The sequence below is a fragment of the Vombatus ursinus genome, unplaced genomic scaffold (genome assembly GCF_900497805.2).
Source record: "Vombatus ursinus unplaced genomic scaffold, bare-nosed wombat genome assembly UNPS02014770.1, whole genome shotgun sequence".
NCBI classification, from domain to species: Eukaryota; Metazoa; Chordata; class Mammalia; order Diprotodontia; family Vombatidae; genus Vombatus; species Vombatus ursinus.
In genome coordinates this window covers 27,363,002-27,384,553 of record NW_020954548.1, presented here as the reverse complement: position 1 = coordinate 27,384,553, position 21,552 = coordinate 27,363,002, and the positions used below count along the sequence as shown (strand labels likewise).

Genomic DNA, 21,552 nt, shown 5'->3' with positions numbered 1-21,552 from the left:
ACACACACACACACACACACACACACACACACACACACACACACACACACACACAAAACGTCTTATTTCTCCAGATACAAATATGAACAGCCATTTAATTAGATATACCTGTGAGGACATTTTCACTAAACAGATCACTCTGTAAAGAAGTATAAAAAATATCCACTGTACAAGTTTAAAATGTAATCTCTCTTATTGTGGATGTGAAGGTTGCAAAATGAAAGCAAATCAAATAAACATTATTGTTACTCTAGCACACCTAATACTATATAATGCTATACTGAGGCCTGTGATTAAGGAAATGTTTCAAGATGTTCTTGTTAGTTTGAGTGTTCAATTCTCAGAGATGGCACTGCATCTAATCTAATGCAGTCTGAAATAAATCATTCTTTATGGGCAGAGTTTTATGTTTTTATAATGTCAGTGGAGGAATACAAATTGATAAATTAGTGAAGTGAAAAGTTCATTTAACTAGGGACCTAGATTAAAGTCACAGATATTTCACTACTAGCAGTGCGACCTTGAGCAGACAATATAACCTTTCTGTGCTAAGTTTCCTTTTCTATAAAAGAAAGGGGGGTGTCATTTATCTCTAAGATGCCTTTAGGTTCTAAGTCTATGGTCGTATGATTAGAATTTTTTTTTTTTTACTGCAAAAAAAAGCTAGCAGTAATGGCAGAACAAAAATACTGCACCATGTTTTAAATTTTTGAAAATTTCTGTAAACGCCAATTTTTGGACTCACTTTTTTTAAAGGAAAAAAATAACCATTTTCAATAGCAATCAAGCAACCTCTGTGATTTGCATGCTATAGTCTTTTCTATCAATTCATAAAATTCTTTATCCAGAAAGTTTAGGGATCCTTCATTTTAGTGATGAGGAAATTAAGCCATATGTTTACATCACACAGCTAGCTAGTGTTACAGTCAGAATTAGAATGATGTTTTTTTTTTTTTTACTTCCCATTCTAATCCTCTTTTAATTTATATCAAGTTGTTTTGGTGACAATACTTTGATTTATCAGATAGTCCCTTAGTCTTTTGTTATGAATGACCCTAAACTATTATAGACAGAAAAAGGAAAGAAGTGAAGGAGAAAGAGAATAACATGTGCATTATAATTTACAATTTAAAATATATTTTCTTATTCATGGAAGTATCATTGTCTCCATTTTACAGAAGAAATAAACTCAGAGAGATTAAGTGAATTGTCTGAGGTTAAATAGTTAGCAAATATCAGACCCCAGATTTGAACTTGTGTGTGATCTGAAATACACCGCCTTTTAAAAATGGCAACAAGAAACAGCTGATTGTAAAGAATTATAATAAAAGGATTATAACAAAATGAAGGCAATGTGAGATTCTGCAATACCTAAAAAATGCATGTTCAGACAACAGAGCTGAGACCACAGAGCTGCCTAAAAATGTTTGATAATTCCATTCAAATTCAATAAATATTATATTACTAGTGTATGACAGCATTTCATACGTAAAACTCCTTAATTGGCATAAGAGCATAAATTAGTGCTACTCAAATTTTGTATAAGGGGACCACTGAATTTGGATGTAAGCTCCACAAATTACAACTCCATAAATCCCACTCCTGTGCAAAGTACAGTTTTGATTCCTCATCGTGACGTGAACGTGAACCTGGGTTGTCAAAGGTTTCACCCACAGAGCAAAAGCTCTGACAACTTCTATCAGACTGGAAAGACTTTGAGAACACTCTTCCTGATGAGATGCATTCTGTTCTCCATGGACTAACCCAGTTAAGTACAGAGAGGCTCATCTCCATTACAAATATGATTGGCTACTGGCGGATTATTCTTTGGTCATGGAAACTTATTTTTTTCTTTTCTTTTTTTTTTAAATAGCGATTAGAATCTATAAACATTGCCTAGAGCAGTGGTATCAAACTCAAATAGAAGCAGGGGCTGCTAAACTGTGCATAACTATCCTTGCAGGCCACCTGTTGACTTGGAAAACCATACATGTTCATATACACACATGCATATATATATATATATATTTATATACACACATGTAGGTACATTTTTATTACTATGTTAACATATTAACATCAGATAGGAATTCCATTTAATCTGGTTTGGGTCACACTTGTCAGTGTTGTGATCTGTATGTAGCCCATAGACCATGTATTTGACACCTCTGATTTAGAATACTTAACTCTTGGTACTCTAAATATGAGATCTTTGTCCAGTCACCAACAAACTGACAAATTACTGGAAGAACTGAAGCATATAAGTATTGATATTTTTATAAGTGGACAAAAGTAAGTTACAGTTAAGTTAAAGGATGGCTCACAGGTTCTTCTCGAAAAAGCATAAAAGGGAAATTCTAGAGTTGATTTCATCATGTGCCCAAAGGGCAACAAGAAACAGCAATTTCATGATATAACTGGTCATCTTGTCTCAGAGTAATCATAACAAATATGAGCAAAAAAGAATGATGAGAAAGATAACCGAATATTATTTGTCAACTTCTGCTGCAGAGGATGAAGAGGGAAGAGAAATTTTATAAGATTCTATAAACCATGTTAACAGGTACTTTGATACTCAGTAATTTTAATGAAGAGGCAGGCAAAGGACAACAAAATGTTGGCAAAAATGGCCTGAGTATGAGAAAGAGACCAAAGGACTGTAGATTACTCAGAAGATTCATCCCTTTAGAAGAGAGTGCTGGACATAGTACTAAACCTCATCATAAGAAAAAAATGACCACTTAATCTTTTTTTTTTTGGTCTGTATAGTTGATTTCATTGCTGTTAGGAAAACCTGGCAAGGAAATTCCCTCTACCAATGCAGCTGACAAGTCATCTGTAACTTGCAGCCTTAGAGAGTTGCTTGGAGTACTGAGAGTTTAGGTAACTTATCATAGGTCACACAACCCATATACATGAAAGGTAGGAACTGAACAATACAAAGACAATGACTGGCTACAGATGATGGGAATCCTAACAGATTCCTCAAAGTGAAAATCAAGATGTAAGATGGAGAGGTAGCACCCCAGGAAGAACAGAAAGTAACAACTATCAGTGATTAATCCACTTAAGCAAAAGTACAACTGTATAAGCCTGAGAGGTATGCCCCTAGGAATAGAATGGGTAAATATTGGAAAGCCAAAGGCAGCCACATTTTACCCTCCTTAGGTCCAACCAGATGCAAATGCATACCCTTGCAGGTATCAGGGAATAAAAAATGGAACCAGAGAGACAAATGTGTTTGTGTGTGTGTTGGGGGTGGGGGTGGGGGTGGTGGTAAAGTTTTCTGTATTAAATTTCATTACTGAGCAGACCTTGAGGGTGGGAGGGACAGATTGATCACTTTAACAGGGCTGGGTGTAATACTTACCCAAGTGCTATCACTACTCTCATCACCCTGAAATAGAAGGTTTCAAACAATTTCAGCCTAACAATCCATTCTAGAAAAACAAAATGGATGAAAAATATCTATTGTCCAGACTATGACATACGCCTGCTTTCTGACCTTTATAAAATCCTAATGAAAATGAGCTATGTATGTTTTGAGGGTATCATTAACAACAATAAAGAAGGGAATACACAACCTTCTGTGAACATTCCTCTGCAGCAGACCATATCATATAGTTACACAAATAAGTAAAAAGTACAAAAAATGTAAGAGCCACAGATGTTTACTGTTTGTTAATTTTAGAAGACTCATTTGACTCAGGACAGCAAAAACTGAGCCTTAAAAGCTCTCTCTTTGAATGAGGAGTTCCTCATGCATATATTAAAATTGTATAAAATGTATAATATTCCTTGATAAGTACAACCACAGAGGCAATTTTGTTGGATGATTATCTGATTCTTAACAATAAGCAAGGCATAAAACAGGGATAGCTATGCAGAATATTCTTGCTAAGTTTCAAATGGAAGAGATTTCCCACAGGCAGTTTCTCTAGATGCTCCTAGGGATAATTTTGTGATGAATGAATCCAGTACCAGTATATTGCACTGGCTTCTCAATGAGATCTATGGTTTCTCAAAAGACCTCAACTATAACAATACCTATAAGAAACACAAAATAGATGCAAAATGCAGTTGGAAGACCAGTCCACTTAGTTGGTACATAGATATCTACATTTGTTCAAAAAGCACTTACAAATTATCCATTATATGAAAGCAACTATGCTGAGTGCTGGGGATTCAAAGACAGAAACATAATAATTCCTACCCTCAAAGAGCAAACATTCTATTGAACATATTGGTATCTCAGCTAGACACTGAAGATGGATTATGAGTTGGGCTCAGAGTTTACTGAGAGGAAGAGAATGTCCTGGATTGCATTTGAGAAATTATGTAGTCTTTAGCCATCTCAAGCTATTCCCCAGTTTTTAATCCAAATGTTCTCCAGTGCCACTGTGTGGGTACAAATAATTGAATGCTATAATTTCTGGACAGTGAAAACTGTAGTTTATCCAAAGAACAATGGAGAGACATGCAGGGGGCACAAGAAGGCAGCAGGCATATTTCTAATTATTATCTCAGGGCAAAAGAGTCATGTAAATGTTATCATTCAAAAACCTCTGATCTGAAAATATGGACCAAGTGAGAGATAAAAGGATAGCCCAAAATTTACACTGCAAAATGTAAAAAGACCTAGAGTAGAACAGAGATTTTTAACTGGAGGTCCATAAACTTGATTTAAAAAAATATATATTTTTGTAACTGTATTTTAATATAATTGGTTTCCTTTGTAACTCTATGCATTTTATTTTATACATTTAAAAACTTTATTCTGAGAAGGTTTATCACTTTCACTAGACTTCCAAGGGTCTATGACCTTTTGTCCATGACAAAAAAGGCTAAGAAACCCCTGCTCTAGAGAAAGGCTTCCAGATTTTTGGATGCATTCTCTAAGGAGATTCTATAGGAGGACACACAATGAGGAGACATACATGATCTACACTGCTGGGGGAATTACATCAATGACATCATAAATCCATTGAAGTTAAAGTATCTGTTCACACTTTTTCTTAAAAAAAAAAAAGATCCTGAGGGTAGCACACTTTGATCTACTTCACTTTTGAAAAACTCATCTTTGTTATTTCTTGCTGCTGCCAGAAAGAAAAACTGGTTATAACAGTAGCTTACGATTGGAGAATGAGGGAGCAAAACAGAAATACTGGATATGAACTCCATACGAGCTTCTTGTAACTCTCTGTCCCTGAATTCTCTGTCTATGATGGTCTCTATTCCCTTGGTCCACTTGAAATATGGAGGGAAGCCAACCCCACTGCTTCTCACTCAAGCTGGCAGCAGTAGTGGCAACATTCAAGCTGTGGTTGGTGAGTTTCCAGAAATAAAGTCACTTGAATAAAAAGCGCTCCTCTTATTTCCCTCACTACTGCTTGGCAACCTCATTTAGGCACTAGCAAAATCTTTCCCCTCATATCACTGACCAGCTTGTAGCCACCTGACAGAACCTTATGAGCCCTGCACACTATATTTGTTAAACCAATGGTTCATACCACATATGTAACTTTTTTAAAAATAAAAATTCCACAACACAAAAATTAAGGATACATCACGAAAAACACTTGCACTAAGTCCTCTAACTTTACTATTAGGTATGGCTTTACCAGAAGGCAATAGATTACTGTTTTATCTGGATGTTTGCTTCTATACATCAAAATTGAAAATTGACAATAATCTGACACAAAATCATAATTCTTTTTTTTTTTTTTTTTTTTGGTGAGGCAATTGGGGTTAAGTGACTTGCCCAGGTCACACAGCTATTAAGTGTTATGTGTCTGAGGTCCTCCTGACTCCATGGCCAATGCTCTATCTACTACGCCACCTACTGGCCCCCAAAATCATAATTCTTAAGCATCTATGGATAACTTTAGATGAAAAAGTTATGTAACAAGACATTCAGAAATGTTGTAATGTTCCAAGTTCCAGAATCAGAATTTCAGAACTAGAAGGGGCCACAGGCCATTATCAGTCGAACTCATATTTGAATAAGAATTCCCTATACAATATTCCTAACAATTGATCATCTAGTCTTTGCTTGGAGACCTAAGGTGAATGGAATTCCACTATCTCCTGAGGCAACTGATTCTATTTTTAGACTTCTGATTCTTAGACAGCTTTTCCCGATTTCAAATTTTATTATGACTCTTTGTAACAGCTATCCAATGAGCCTAGTTGTACTGTCTCGAGGCCATGAAAAATTAATCTAGTCCTCTTTAGAACAGAGAACTTGAACCTCAGGGAGTCATAAACAATTGATGGCCTAGATGGAAGGGGACTCAGACTTACTGGTGATCCAGCTACTCAGAGAACTAGAGGAACTGGTGGGTCTGCACCATGGATGAACTTTATTTCATCCTAGATCTCATCTCATTCTATCTTCTGGTGCTCATGGAAATCTGGTTCTCTTCAAATAACTCAAATGGCCAACCAATGTGGGTTCTATTCCTTCATACCACTTGACATATCCCCTGTTCCTCACTATTACTTCCAGACCCTCACTGTGCTGACATTGTTGCAACTTCTCATCCTCTGAGGTTCATTTGATTCAACTCCATGGTGCCATCCAGATCCTTGTTGCTATAACGTACTAGCCATCGGATCACCCATTCTCCTTTCTATAGGAGTTTATTGATGACCTTCACCTTCCTCTATACCATTCCTCATATTGTCACACTTGGAGATATCACTATACACAGTTTGATTTCCCTTCAAATGCTTAAGAATTAAGGCTTATCAATCTCTTTAATTCGCAAGACTTGCAACTTCATTTTACCTTAGCTACCTAAAGAGTGGCCATATCTTAGATCACACTATGAACCATAATTATGCCTTCAAGATGATTTTCAATGGTAAAATTCCCATGCTCTGGTCATAATCTCCTCATTTAACTTCATCATCTCCCTTCTCCCAAAACTAATTTTTTTCCTCACTGTGACCTCCAGTCACTCTGGCAGTCCGCTCTTGCTTCACTTCTTATTTTTTTCCTTCAAAATAATAGGTTCATAGGTTATCTATCAATTCTTAATTGTGGGTCACTGTGATGACCTCTTCCTCTCTCTTGCTGAAGGTCACTGGGTTAAGTTATATGACTATACCAACTGGGTCTATAAATTCATGTCATCTAATCCCAACTGGTCCATTGACTACTACATGGTAATCCTTTTTTTATTTCCTAGTTTATAACCTTTAACATTCCCCACAGCATTGTTTCAAACCTCTTCCTTCTCTTCAAACCCCAGATACTTTCCCCACCTCCTTCTTTGATTCACTCTGAGTTCCCTGATCTCTCCTAATCTACATCTCATAAACCCTCTACATCATCACCCATTCTTTCTTTCTTTACTCCAGGTCACTGAGGATAAGGTGGCTCTTATCCTTTTCAGGGCCAATTTCTTTGTGTGTTCACAATCCCTTACTCTTTGGGGAACTGGCCCCACCAACTCCTTTCCTCCCATCAATCCTCAATCTCTCCTTTTTTGGCTAGCTTCTTTCTTTCACCCAGGTATCCTCTATCTCTATAAAAACCTTTACTTGATGCTGCCAATTCCTCAAGCTATGATTCCATATCTCTTTCTTTACACTGCCAAATTCCTAGAAAGAATCACCCACTCTCATTGCCTCTCCTTCCACCACCTACTCACTTCTCAACTGCAATCAGGTTTCTGATTCCACCAATTCACTGAAATTTCTCTCTCCAAGGTTACCACTGATCTCGTAATTGTTAAATCTGAAAAGTTTTTTCTCAGTCCTTATCCTACTTGCGCACTCTTATGAGTTCTGACAGTTTACTGACCACCATCCACTTTTTGACTATTTGGCTTCTGGGACCTTATGTTTTTCCTGCTAGTTTTTCCTACCCTTCTCAGTCTTCTTGGCTAGTTTGCCATTCACTTCCTGTGTCTTAAATATTGGTCTCCTTCAAGGCTCTGCCTAAACTTTCTTCTCTTATTTCTCTAGAGTCTCTCTTTTAGTGATCCCTTCACTCCAGAGGATTTAATTATTATGTCAATATATATAATTCCCAAATCTATACATAGAACCCGACTCTCTCTCCTGAACCATAGGCTTACATCATAAACTTTAGGTTGGATATTTCCACTTTGGGTGGACAATTCCACATTAAATATGGAATTTACAATCTTTTCCTCTGAACCCATCCCTCTTCCAAATTTCTTGATTTTTGTCAAGAGAATAGTTATTATCCCAGGCACCCAGGTTTATAACCTCAGAGTTATCTTTTTCTTTCTCTTTCACACCCATATCTAATCAGTGGCCAAATCCCCACATCTACCTTCAGATAGCTCTCATATTCATCTCACTTATACAATTACCATACTAATCACCTCTTGCCTAGACTATTGTAATAGCATTTCAATAGGTTTCCCTCCTTTTAGTTTCTCTTTTTTCCAGTTCCCTTGACACTTAGTTACCAAAATGATGTTGGAAAGGTATGTGGGAACCAGGTTGTGAAAGGCTTTAAAGACAAACCAAGATTATATTTGAGCCTAGAGGCAAGAGGGAGTCATTGAAGTTTACTGAGTAAGGGAGTAACATGGAAGATTACTTTGGCAGCCTTGTGGAGGACGGTTTAGAGAAAATCAAAAGGACATCTTGTTATAGGCCACATACATTGTCTTTTTGCTTATTTTTACTTTATAGAGTAGGACAAAATATGAAAAGTTAAATTTGGTGCATTAGAATTTGGAGTGGTAGGAAACATCCTTTTTGCTCACAAATTATAGCCTAGGGAATACAGATCAGGGAATTTAGAAGTGGGAGGGACTTTACAAATGATCTAGTCCAACCTCCTTCATTTTACAGATGAACATACTCAGAGGTTAAATGGATTGCCTAGGATCACACAAGTATAACAAATAGCAGGCCCAAGATATGAATGCAGGTCTCCTTACTCCAAAACCAACAGTCTCATGTGTTCAGAAGACAGTATCTTTTGGAATATCAATCTAAAACATTTGGTTAGTATTTCTAAAAAGATAAACGTCTTATCTATCAGTTGTAACTGTTCCTCTTTCCAAATGAAACTGCAATAAAACCCATAATAAGTACTTTGCCAGAAGCATTTTCATTGATTAATTCCACGGACTGATTTAAAACAGCAGATTACAATTCAAATGTTAAAGCATGTTTGGGGAATATAACCCTACTTGCCAATTTCCACTAAACAGATCATTTAATCCCAATAGTTTAAAATGGGTAGATTCAAAGGCTTTGGGTTTGTTTCCAACATTTTTGCAATGCATGGTTCACCCACATGAAATTAATGTCTTAGTGTGTTAACAGGTTTCTTATTAGAGATAACATGCAATGGTTTGTATCTATATTTTAGGTGTTCCTATTCATCTAGCAGTAGTTTCTGAGGCCGTGTTTATGTTTGGGAGTAATTTAGTTAGTTTACTTCCTTCACAGTACTCCTTTTCAAGTGATATTTGTTTATCAGTCACAAATACAGCCACACTAATCCATTTTGATAAGCTAAATAAACCCCTGCAGTTTGTCAGTGATGCAGCCCATATGTAAATGAACTGTATATTATTGCAGGAGAGACATGCACAATTTCAGTCTAGTCATCCTTGCCTAATGTGGCTGTCAGGTGTGTCACGAGCAACAGATGCTTGTTTGACAAAGGACCTTTTTATTCTGGCTAATTAAGCAGTTGGACACACCCGCCTGTTAATGGTTCTGCTTTGTACAGCTAGCTCTGGCTGAATCATGTGAATCTACAGCTAAATAGGCCACATTTTGAAAGAAGGCTAATTAACCCCTCCAAGAAGGAAAAAAATATTGCACAAACCCAGCTGCTGAATACAAGATTAGCGTTTCTTCAATTTGATGGGCAAAACCCAGGCAAAGCAACTGTGTTTGGAACAAACATGCTTTACTTCAAGTTTTGAGGCATTCACATGTTCTTTGTTAAACTTCCTGAGGATTATTTAATACACTCCAATTCACAGTAGGGTTCCTATTGCCACACACAATGTACATGCCAGACTAAATGGTTTAATAGTCTGACCTAATCAATTACCTATCAAATAGAGCTGCATAACTGAACTAAGTTAAAAAATAGGTATCTATTTAATTTTTATTGGAGTCTTTCGTCTTGAACTAATTTGCTCTCCTAAATGGCAAAGTTTGGTTTCACTATATACACTTTATTGTCTCACACTTTAGAATGTAACAGGTTTTAATTCAACATGGAAAATAAAGGGCTGTAATTTACTTTCGAATGCAATAGGCAGTTTTCTTTCTCCTTTTAGAAAGACATAAGAAGCTAGATCAGAACTCAAAATGAACTAATCATCTAATTACATTTAGGATGATAGCAATTTAATTGACAATACAGGATGTTAATCTAGATTTTGAACATGCTTTAAGAAATTATTTACAATAGAATCAAGAACCCTACTCAACAGAATTGCAGAATTGAACCTAAAACAAAAATAAAATTCTTCATAATGATAGCAACTCCCTCCTAACCAACCATAAAAAGAAAGAAAACCTTTATTTGCTGTGCCATCTCACATAGGTGGAGATCCATACTCATTACTACTGAAGGACAGCATCCCAAAACTTTTATTCCTGATATACTAGTTTAAGCACCTATACTCTTGATGAGAGAAGCAGGAAATTTTCTTCCCAAGCTGTTCCCTAGGAAATATATAAATATATGTATTTTTAAAAACTACTTTAATTTAGTGCATAATGCCCATAGCAACTGTTAGCTCTATTTTTCTTAAAATTATACAACCAAAATGAAAAGTGTCGGAGAATTTGTTTTCTCATGACATTTAATTTCATGAATATAAAGTTGCTGGAGCTGCACACATTTGTGTTTGATAGGAAGAAGAGAAGAACTCTCACAGGTTAATAGCTGGACATTATAGAACTTCTGCATTAAAAACCATATAACTGTTTTTCTGCAATACATTAGAAAATGTTAATATGGCATTATAATCACGAGGGTTGTCATAATTTTTATAGTTTTTTTTAATAGCATTGTACCACCTTACACTGGCCAGTAATTTACCTGCAATTAGATTTGAGGCTTAGTCATTTACACATAAAACAAGATGCATAGAACAGAGATGGAGAAATAGCATAAATTGAAGGGTTTAAAAGGGATTATTTTTTTCTTTAAAAATATTTGCTGGTTTATTTAGTTTTAATGTTCTAATTCTCATGATTGTGTAAAATAAAGCTATTGTACCAAAGTGATTTGTAGGAAAAATGACTGAATGATAATGGTGTAGATTGTTCAGCAGTCACCTTCCTGAGATAACTGATGACAGTGATTAATGCTGGTGATGATTAATCTGTGTACTGGTAACATATACAGGTTGCCTGGGTAACTTTTTTACTTTCCCAAACAAAGCTTTTCTTTTTTCTTTTTTTAAAAGCCAATTCTTTTCTTAATCAGAGCAGATTATGAAAGTCTTTCTTTCATGAGAAAAAAATTATGTTAACAGTTTTCATCTTAAAGGCTTAATTCATTAAAAATAAAAGCAATCTGTTAACACATAATTCAAGCCACATTTTATTTAGAAAAAGCAAACAGATGAAATTGCATAACAGATATATGATGATTTATTTAAATCCTTTTCTTAGTTCCAAAGAAAAAATTAGAATCAGCCACATAAGTGGCTTCTGGGGAATAATAACTATGGAAATATTTCTTGGTCACTAATATCCTTACCCTATACCTTTTTCTCTTTACATGAATTAAAAGACACTATTGTTATACCTAAACAGCATTACATCAAAAGTTAGCAGCTGGCAACAACACATGGCCAAAAAAACCACAACAAGCATTATACTGTCATTTAATTTTAGGTATCTTTGTGTCCCCAATGCCTGGTACTGTGCCTTAAATACAGTAAGCACTTAAATGCCTGCTGAATAAATGAATGGATGAATGAAGACAGACATAAACCAGATCATCGTATTATTAGATGTGTCCAGAATGAGGTGACTTACAAGACCCCAAGAAGGTTGTATTGATTGATTGTTCTATGTCAACTTGAAGGGGTTTCTCCAGGTGATTGTCACAGGGCACTCTCCTTAGTTTTCTTATGTTTTATATTTTTACCAATGAGTTAGACAGATGAAAGCAGAACTGCCATAACTATAAAACTTATGGATAAAAATCTGGGAGTAAAACCTATTATAACATGACAAAATCAGGATCAAAAAGATCTCAGCAGGTAGGAATGCTGGATTGAAGCTAACAAAATGAAAAATAAGTGACAAATGAAAAATCTTGCACTCCAAAAATACTATAAATACAGAGTAGGTTTCAGCTATAAAATCCTTAAAATTTAATTTAATCAGTCAACAAGCATTTATTAAGCACTTAGTGTGCTAGGTGCTGGGGATACAAATAGTTAAACAATTCCTACTCTCAAGGACTTTAACTCTATTGGGGAGACATTATATTATGTATATGTGCATATTTGTAAATACATACATATATGCATAAAATATATACAGAATAAACGCCAAACAAATTATTCTGCAAGGTAGAATATACAGTACCATAATACAGAGTAGTTAGGTAGGGAAGATAATAGGACTTGGGGGACAGCAAGAGAGCCTTTATGTAAAATGGAGCTTGAGCTGTGTCTTGAATGAAGACAAGGATTCTATAAGGCAGAGGTGAGGAGGAAGTGTCTTCTATGCATGTAAGACAACGAGTTCAAAGGCACTGAGGGAGAAGAGAGTGCCATGTGTGAGGCACAAAGGGAAGATCATGTAGGAAACATGTAGGGATGTATTAGGGCATACAGAATATTATATATGTATATATGTACACACATAATTATACATATGCTATATATTATTTATAGTATATATACATACAGATATGTAGAACAAATATATACAGAACATGAAACAAATTATTCTACAAGAAAGACTATACTGTGCTATAGTACAGGGTAGACAGGTACAGAAGATAATAGCATTTGGCCACATGAACAAATGATTGACCAAGTACCTATCATGTAATAGGCACTGTACTAGGCACTAAGAATGAAACAAAAAGAAAGTTGTGTCAGTTGGGAAGGAGACCAAAGTATCAGATATGCTTTTCTTTCTTTTTTTTTTTTTTTGCTCTCTTTTCCTCTAAGGTTCCCCTCCCCACTCCCCTTTTAGGGCTGGTTGCTTTCACTACTCCATCTCAGAGCCAAGTTGCAACAGAAACCAAGGGCACTCTTTCTTAACCCACTTATGAGCAGCAATACTTTTTCTCTCAAGCCTGTTAAGCTATAGATGAGTAGTTTCCAGAAACACAGGCATTCAGAGTAAATAACTATTGGCCTTCCCCTTTCACTTTTTTTTCCCCCAGTTGAATCATTTTTCAACCGTGTTTCAGTCTTTGTGACGCCATTTGGTGTTTTCTTGGCAAAGATACTGGAGTGGTTTGCCATTTCCTTCTCCAGCTCATTTTACAGATGAGGAAACTGAGGCAGAGTTAAGTGATTTGCCAGGGTCACACAGTTAATGTCTGAGGTTGGATTTGAATTCATGAAGATGAGTCTTCCTGATTCCAAGCCCAGTGCTCTCTCTACTATGCCATGTAGCTGAACCATTCTCCTATTACTGAATCAGAACTCCAACCCAAAACCAAGGCATTTTTTTCTTGCATTCTGTATCATCTGGAAAATAAACTAGCATTTTTTTTAAGATCATGGGCAACTATTGTGATATGGGCTAGAAGGGCCAATACAAAGAGGTTTCTTCTCTTGAGATGGAGTAGGGGAAGGGCAGATGTTGTACCCGGGATGGCAATTGTGGATTCCTATAAGAGCAAGACAAAGTTCATCCTTACAACTATTAGGCGTCCTTGTTGGTTTAACGGGAGGTGGAGATAGTATGATGGATTTCCACTTTTCTTTTACACTTATCATCATAAAAGCTCTATCTCCCTACTGTTAAAATCTACTTTCCCAAATGGACATATTCTAACTTCTCCCCTATCTTCTTCATCCTATTTCTTCTTTCCCTTCTTAATAAAGGTGACAGCATCATTGACCTAGAGCTAGAAGTCATAGCCCAACTCTTACATTTTATAGATGAGAAAAGAGACCTCCTTAAGTTTACACAGGTAGAAAGCAAGGATCAACCGAGGTCCCGTGACACTAAACATAGCACTCTTTCTACCATGCCATTAAGGAGGAGAGAGATGTTTGTTCTTCTTCACAATCAATATTCCTATTCTGACTCTGCCTGTGCATGGGTTGTCTCCTGCGCTTAGTATGTATTCTCTCCTCACTTCCAACTCTCAGAATGCCTCACCACCTTCAATTCTCAGCCCAAAGACCCCTTCCTACTGAGCCTCTTCTTAATCTTACCACTTGTTAGCCACACCCCACGCCAAGCTAAATTACCTTATAATTTACTTTATATATATTTTGTATTTACAATAATACATGTTGGTTTCCCTAATACAATGTGAGTTTTTTTTAAGTCAATGGGCCATTTGTTTTCAGTTCTTGTATCTCCAGTACCTAGCATAATGCCTAGTACACAGCACATATTTAATAAATGTTTGTTGATTATTTAATTTATTCCCCCTCTAATCCAGTGACATGAGATCAAAAGAGTATAGATTGCAGCTGATAGAAGACTTTACAGACCATTGAATGCATCCCTGCCCCATTTTACAAATGAAGTAACTGAGGCATAGAGAAGATAAATGTGCTCAAGAGATTAAAGATTTATATGAAACAAATAATACTATAATTATCAATATCTCTAGGCTAACATCTCATTATCCTATACCATAAACAAACGAATATGGTTGTGATTCACCTTACAAAACTCAGCAAACACTGACTATAAAGAAAATTCTTGCCAAGAAAGGTCTTTTAAAGACTCATTGTAAAATTAGAACTGCACGTCCATGGAGGGAGGATTGGCACTAGGATGTAATGAAAATCACACTAAATAATTATATGAACTTAAAAAATCACACACTAAGGAAAAATTACCATTCTCTGACAATATTTGAAACTGCTCATCAAATATAAATATTATGGTAAAATGTAAAATATTATTCCCTTGGAGATTGCTACATGAAAAAGAGCGATAGATCCTGCATTTAAATTCATTTTATATCTTTGAACCCAATACCATACATGTTCCCTTTAAAAACTTGCTTGACATGTTTTGGGTTTTTTAAAGGGCCTCTTGACATCTCTTAATTGTTTATTTAACAGCCCTTATTTAATGCTGCTAATGTGGTTAAGAGCAATGTTAAGTTCTTTACAATTGGAAACACTTACAGTAAGGTATAGGGTACCTCTTAAAGACCATTATCACTAGTTAACATTTTTTGCTCATGAAATTTTCACATAATAGATTTCTTTCTTCTGGGCTTGTAAACTTGTTCCCAGTCCTGGGGGGGGGGGGGGGGGTGCAGGAGAAGGGGAAGGGAATCCTTCCCTTAACATTGCTAATCCTTCACACAACTACAGCATCCTGTTTCTCTTCTTTTCTTTACCAAATTTCTCTTGAGGCTGTTACTATCTGCAGTCCCCAAACCTTCCCCAAAATGGCCATAGTTCTTGAAATTTGCCTTCTGCCACCACTCTGCCACCAAATGGCTCTCTCTGATATTCATTCCACTTCTCAAAGACTCTCTGTGTCACCATGCAAGACATTGCCCCTGAAATCCAAGAGTGAACTTTCATGGTTCCAGTTACACCACAATAACCTTCCCCCTTCCACCTCCTTTCTATCTTTCCTAACTCTGCTGTAGAGGAACAAATGAGTTTTAATCCCAGGTGATTTTTCTACTCCATCATTCCCTACCTAATGTTGGAGCTAATTCATAAGGGAATATTGTTATTGTTCTTCAGTCGTGTTGTTCTTTCAGTCGTGTCTGGCTCTTCGTGACCCCATTTGGGGTGCTCTTGGCAAAATACTACAGTGAGCTGTCATTTCCTTCTCCAGCTTATTTTTACAGATAAGGAAACAGAGGCAAGCATGACTAAGTGACTTGACCAGGGTCATACAGCTAGTAAATGTCTCAGGCCATATTTGAATTCAGGAATATGAGTCTTCCTGACTTCAGACCCAGCACTATGAGAAGGACATGAGTAAAAAGCAAGCCTGTCATGGAGGAAAGGAGTCATGACTTCATATAACAGCCTACGTAGTGCTTCATGAACAAAGAAACAAACACTACTTAACAGAATGCAAAATATAAAATAAGCAGGGAACTCTAATTGCAGGATTTCTAAAAGGTAAAAGGTTTACAAGATTTTTTTCTCAAACAGATGAATCAGCTATAATTTGTAGAAGTTTAGAAGATGCTAAGTAATACCTCTATTTGAGATACTAGCCAGACTACACTATTTATCCTGTAGGTCATTTCATCGCCTCCTAGAATATCACAAATTAATACATAAACACATGCATATATGTTATATGCATTATATATACACATATAATGTGTATACACATATTATATACTTGTGTATATAAATATATACACATATAATATGCATTTAATTTCCTAATTTACTATTTTTAAAAGAGTTGGCATGTTGCAGATATGGATCAGGTATGGTACAGTTATTTGTCACTCAATGTAAATAGCTGGGTGTGTCAGACTTAGTATTTTATTACTGCATCATCTCTGTGGGTAATCTGTAATGTGCATACTGCCTAACAGTGTTTACAAAGAAATAAAGGAACAAAAAACCTAATTCCTTGTTTGCTGGGAGGTGGAAGGGGGTGAGGATAGGGGTGGGGAGAAGTGAGAGGGAAGCAAAATTCAACATAACAGTAATTTGCCACTAAAATAAAAAGGGAAAAATTTTAAATTTTTACTTGCAGCAAGTAAGTGTAATTTGGGGTTGTAAGATGGAAATCTTTTCAATGTAATGGTTTGCGTAAAAAAAAACAGCCTATATAAGGTGCACTTTTCATTGTCAGACAGCATGAGATGCTCATAGCTATAATCAGTTTTACATGGCAGGTTTACAAGCTTTCCACAACTTGTTCTATTTATCCATGTTAAAACATTTCTGCAATTACCTCTGTATATCATGTTACACTCATTTTTCCTTTTTAAATGAACTTTAGGAATGGCTGTAAATCCTGAACCAACTATATTGCTTTTCTTTCTGATTAGTCATCAGATTCATATTTGGATTTTCTGTGAATCACAAGTTGTTCATAACCAATTTACATAGAAGCAATACTTCTTCAATATTGAAGGTTATTACAACAAGGTAAAGACAGACTCTTTAATACCTCCAAACATAACTGGTATAAAATTTTATTTCCTGTGCAGCTACTCTTATACAGGTAAGATGAATGCTATTGTACTAGTTCACAACAATAAGCTCATCCTTTTATGTCAACAAACACATAAAACAAAAAATATGGGCAGGCTATTTTCTGTAGTCCCATGGTGTCACTTTCACCTAGGCCAAGTTCACAACCTTTTCTAAACCTCACATTCCTCCCTTACTTTCCTAATGAGACTTCCTCAACACTGAGTGGCAGATTTGTAGTAAGAAAGTAAGAAGAATCTTGAAAAATAAAGAAATAAATGTATATTTTGAAATCCGCACAGGTGAAACTGGGTCACTCAAACAACTAGAGTAAGCTCACTACTTCTTCCAAGTAGGAAAGGTGATGAGCCTCCTATCAATCATTTTTTCATGTTACAAAACTGATCTCTGCTCTACCAACTGTAATCATCATCTTGGTCATTAGGTCATTAAGAATTTCCAAAATGCTATTTTCAAATATTTTTAGGATGACAGGCAAAATATTTTGAGCCATATGGACAAAAGCAGAGTGTGAACTCAAAGACAGGATGACTGTTGAATTTCCTTGTTTAAAGTGCTTTCAAAGAAATAGAATGGAACCTATTTGACAAACTGATGATGGAGAGTAGAACTATCTGTATTAAATTGTCTGTTTTTGTATCAAGGTCCTGGAGGGAACGACTTGAACCATAGTATGTTTATTTTGTGTAATAGTGACAAAGTATCTTTAATAGGGGCATTGGGACTGGTTTAACTCAGTTCTTAAGGATCTATTTTTAGAAATTCCTTTTTATCATAAAGCACTTTTGAAGCCAAGAAAACTTGAGTTTTAACACTGCCTCAGATACTTTTTAGCTTTATGATCTTGGCCAAGTCATTTAACTGCTATGGAGGGTTGAGCCAGCTCCAACTACCTAACTAGCCTGGGCCAATTATTAAATTTTCAGTGTTAACATTTTGTTGTTCAATCATTTCAGTTATGTCCAACTCTTTGTGAACCCATTTTGTGTTTTCTTGGCAAAGATACTGGAGTGGTTTGCCATTTCCTTCTCCAGCTCATTTTACAGATGAGGAAACTGAGGCAAACAAGGTTAAGTGACTTGCCCAGAGGCAAATAGCTAGTAAGTATTTGAGGCCAGATTTGAACTCAAGAAGATGAATCTTCCTGATTCCAGGCCTGACACTCTATCCACTGTGCCATCTACCTGCATTTAGACCTCAGAAATGGTCAAATGGTACATATCAAATCTTGATTTATTGTTTTGCTGATTGTCTAACTTAAGAAAGTAATGGAGACAATTATAATAATGTAGATTAAATTTTAAATTGTGCCATACACACACTTTTTTTCTTTTCTCTTCTGGAGACCCAGTTGTTAAACTTTTACCAGAATACCCTTACCTCTAAGCCTCAAACCTCTCACCTGTAAAAATGAGTAAAGTAATACCTCTAAGATCTAGCATATAAAGTTATTGTATCAAATGACATAATATATGTAAAGCACTTTGCCAACTTCAAAGTGCTATTATAAGGCAGCTATTATCATCTCACTCATCTTTTTCAACAGGATTGAGATAAAAACAGTAATGAGTAAGCTGATATCCTGCTATTCTTTTTTTTTTAATTTAATGTTCCGCAGATTATTTCACAGGTAGTGAAATTCCTGGTTTTTACTGGTGAATAAAAATATTAAGGTATAATTCCTCCCTAGAAGAATCAATGAAAACATCCTCAATGCAATTCCAGTAGCAGACAGAATGACAAGAACGCTATCTACTTTATCTCACATGATTGTACTTTCTCCTCTGCTAGGTCTCCATATTTTGAAAGCTTTTAGTTTCATGAAGTTTAGAGATTATGAATATTTGGTATGGCGGCAAACAGCTATTTGAAAAGGTTGGTTTTTAGTTTTTCTAGATCAGTGTTAAATCCAGCCAGTTGTGAGCGATAGTTTGGTCTGTGATAAAGGTCTGGTTCCAGTACAGCTTACTGGTTGCTGGTTGAATCCTCAGTATATTTTAAGGTCTATATTTAGAGATGAGGTCTCCTTATATATTTGGTAGGTGGTTAGTTTTTATAACTTGCATTAACGGGTTGGGCATTTTCGATCACTTTACATAATCTACACTGATCGGTATAAGTCTGGGTTCTATAAATACCAGCTTCCTGTACTTCCTGTTGGTGATTTGGTGATATACTGACATCATAAATCCCTCTGTTTCCACAAACCAATCCATGTGACTCAGCCATTTGTTCAACTTATTATATTTTTTATTGTTGTTATTACCGTGGATTAGCAAAAATAACAAACTCTTCCAATGTTTTAATAAGAAAAGATTTTTTAGCTCATACGGTTCACTCATGCTTAAAATAACCACAGAAATACCATTTTCTGAGATAAATAAATTGATTAATGAATCACAAAAGATGACACAAAAAAGATGTAAGCTAACTCTTTTGAATCTTGGGTAGCTAGAGTAGTTTAATTAAATGAACAAAGTTAGTCCCTAAGAAGTTTTCTCATTAAATAATATTTAATTTGTTGTTTGTTGTTCAGTTGTTTCAGTCATGTCCGACTCTTTGTGACCTCATTTGGGGTTTTCTTGGCAAAGATACAGGAGTGGTTTGCCATTTCCCCCTCCAACTGATTTTAAAGATGAGGAAACTAAGGGAAACAGGGTTAAGAGAGTTGACCAGAGTCACATAGCTAGTAAGTGTCTGAGGCTGGATTTGAACTCAAGTCTTTCGGACTCCTGGCCAAGCACTTTATCCACTGTGCCACCCAGCTGCCCAATATTTAATTTATATACCTTCAAAAATAATTAACTAAATAAGGCAGTATGTCTCTTCCAACCCTTAAGTTTGATAAGTGGGATCATGATAATAATTGCTCATATCTAAGTAGCTTTTTATAGTGACAGAGCTCCTTATACATACTAGACCATTTGTCTTTTATAACAACTCCACCCAACAATATTATTCCTATTTTATAAATTGTGGTTTGTCCTTCATTCTCAAAGAGGACCATAACATCAGGGATGATGACACGACTTGCAATTGACTTTGATTTGAGTGAGAAAGGATGTGCAAAGTCACCAGCCTCACTTTCTCCTGCAGGTCCAGTGACCAGATATTGATCAGGATGACTGGAGATGGCCCAGGATGCAGGGGGTAACCTTGGCCCTTTTAAGCTAAGGTCTTTTCAGGTTCTAGACAACACCCATTCGGTGAATAGGCTTCTGTAAGAAGTGAGTCTAAGGATGGCCCCTTTAATGAAAAAAAAAATCAAACTGGGACGGAAAGACTCTCAGGGTTGTTGGTCAAAAGAGAAACAGTTACTATTTACATTCAATCTGAGCCTGGAGGGCCCAAAAAATAACCATTAAGTGGTGCTTGGGCAGGGACCTATTCTTGTCCAATCCAAGAGATCCAGAGTGAATTTGGTTTAAGGCTTGGTCTTTGAGAACAAAGTCAGTAAACCCCAAGTTAACTTGGTAGCTTTTGGCCATAAAAATTTATCTTCTTTTGGGCAGAACACCCTCAGGGAAGAGAAGAGCAGAGGAGAGCAAGGGAGAGCAGAGGAGGGCAGGGGAGAGGAGAGGAGAAGAGAAGCTGAGTTGCCCAAATGGAACTGACCAGTTGGGTCCCCATTCAGGCAGCTTGAATTACTCACAGGTTGTGGTTTGTCCTTCATTCTCTAAGAGAACCATGACATCAGGGAGATGATGACATGACTTACAATTGATTTTGATTTGAGTGAGGGAGGTCTGTGCCGCCTCACTTTCTCCTCTAGAGTCATCTGGGTCCAGCAGTCAGATATCGATCAGGATGATCGATAAGAAAGATAATACAGATAAGAAAAATAAGACTCACAGAACATAAATGATTTGTCCAAGGTGATACAGCTAACAAGAGACAAAGCTAGAACTTAAACATGTCTTCCGACTACACATCTAATGCTCTTTCCATTCTGACAGAACACATACACACATATATATGTATATGTATACCATAGATTCTCCCATATATAATATATATACATATTCAGCTCCCTGAAAAGGCATATCTGAATTTAATATACTTTTATTGTTACTAGCATTATCTCTAATGATAACTTGTTATTTTTCTATTTCAAGTCTTAAACAAAACTGCCAATAAATGAAACTATATATTATTGTTAAAGCCAGGCTAAATAAAGTCAATAAACATAGAAATCAGGGCAGGAGTTTTTAAA

The 21,552-nt window shown here is 36.1% G+C and overlaps 1 protein-coding gene across 2 annotated transcripts in view; it reads right to left on the bottom strand.

Annotated features, from left to right (window-relative positions):
• The window catches only part of RFX3 (regulatory factor X3), a 324,392-nt gene that overhangs the window by 165,258 nt on the left and 137,582 nt on the right, over positions 1–21,552 (bottom strand). The gene's annotated exons all lie outside the window — the stretch shown is intronic.